The sequence below is a fragment of the Cyprinus carpio genome, unplaced genomic scaffold (assembly GCF_018340385.1).
Source record: "Cyprinus carpio isolate SPL01 unplaced genomic scaffold, ASM1834038v1 S000002720, whole genome shotgun sequence".
Taxonomy (NCBI): Eukaryota; Metazoa; Chordata; class Actinopteri; order Cypriniformes; family Cyprinidae; genus Cyprinus; species Cyprinus carpio.
In genome coordinates, this window is record NW_024875432.1 from 1 (window position 1) to 1,932 (window position 1,932).

Genomic DNA, 1,932 nt, shown 5'->3' on the forward strand with positions numbered 1-1,932 from the left:
ACTTGACAATTACAGGCAGGTGTGTTGGAGCAGAGTTGGAACTGAAGTATGCAGGATGGTAGCTCTTCAGGAGCAGGATTGGAGATCCCTGTTCTGTCACTTAACCAAACCCCAGGACTCTAAACATCTAAAACATATGTGCAAAACACTAGATTTAAATAGAAACATGAAATGGCCACATAAAATGTCCTCGCTAGTCAGGTGTTTTTTTTAATAATGAATTTCTTTTGTATGTAGAACTACTTTCTTATGGCACTGTATAAGTATTCTGCCCACAAGCAGTAATTAGTTATTCGAAACGTCACTTCAGAACTAGTAACAGGGTCTTTGGTGCATTGCTTTAGGAACATGACCCTTGTACTGGTCTCTTTGCCACTCCTGTTTGTGTCCTTATTCAGGAATATATGATTATATTGTTGTATTCATAGCCAATGTTCGAGCAACTTGACAGTATGTTAGTGAGTAGGAAAATGACTGTATGCAAAAAACAAAGCATACGAACTGAGCATGATGTTATTGTGTAGTACTGAAATATTTTTTTCCAAGGATGGCAGTTCTGTTTTTATACACACATTTCTATTACAACTCAAACACATTTTTTTTTCTTTTTTTTTTTAATTTATGAATAGCAAATATAAATTAAATCAGAGCTGTTTTCTTTGATATTAACATTGAGTGCAACTTGACGTAAAGAGTACTTCACCCAAATTCAACATTTTTTTTTTTTTCTTTTGTTCCAAACACACCCTGTGTTCTTTTCTTTTAATAGATCTTCTACTTCAGTTCATACCTAAGAACAGCCAATTTAATCAAGTGGTAACATCAAAAGGCCGCTTGTCAATAAAACAAAGACCCCTGAAATAAAAATTTACTTAAGTTAAAATAGTCACAATCATTCTGGAATAAAAAAGAATATACCAAACACATTTTGACTTGATTAATTATCTTTCATCTCAGAGATCTCTACTCCTTTTTTGTTTTTGAAAACAGTTCAATAATTGTTGTTTTTTTTTTGGCACCGGTTTACTGTTTTCAACCCTAGACCGTAAATAAGGGGATTTAAAATTGGCGGGTAAATGAGTAAGAATTCCAGGGCTAAATTACGCACACCTTGTGGTAAATTCTTTGAGCCATAACGACTGTAGTACATCAATAACAAATTTTAGCGTCACATTGATCAGTGAGAGCAATGTGGTACATGCTTGTATGAATTTGTTTCTCGCCCTCTATTGACTTCCTACACTTTTTAACCAAGTGAATGTACGAGCAAAATAGACACACTGCATGTCCAAAGTGCGTAAGAATAACAATGTACCCAAAACGCGATTATTTAATGTTGTAGAAAAACATTAAAAGTTTTGCAACTGCCCAAATTCACAGTATAACTTTTTCAACAGTAGAGCCACATAAAGTGAGTCTAGCAACTAACATAACTGCAACAGACATGCACAAAAATGGAGTCAGCCAGCAGAAAAGGATACATTGAAGAAGTCTCTGACTAGTCATTACTGAATGATACTCCAGTGGTCTGCATATTGCCACATACCTGTCATATGCCATTACTGTTAATGTTGAAAAGTCACATAAAGCAGATGAATAAATGACAAATTATCTGAATCATACATCCAACATAAGAAATCACATGATCATATGATAATAAATCATACATGAATTTAGGATAGAATCCAGCCGTCCCAAAAAGTCCATTTACACATAAATTACAGATAAACAGATACATTGGCTCGTGAAGTTTCTTATGTGAGATTATAAGTGAAAATAACTGGTACATTACAAAAGACCATCAAGGGATAAAACAGTACAGTGAAAGAAAAAAACACAAATCTGTTTTCCATTGTTTCATTAAGACCCTGAGAGTGTAAATACTAAGACACTGGTCTCATTCTCCAGTGTGGCTGCATCTGGAATGATATT

The 1,932-nt window shown here is 34.3% G+C and overlaps 1 pseudogene; it reads right to left on the minus strand.

Annotated features, from left to right (window-relative positions):
• Nucleotides 1-1,027: 1,027 nt before the first annotated feature.
• LOC109047144 lies at nt 1,028-1,926 on the minus strand (annotated as a pseudogene).
• Between the last annotated feature and the right edge of the window lie 6 nt (nt 1,927-1,932).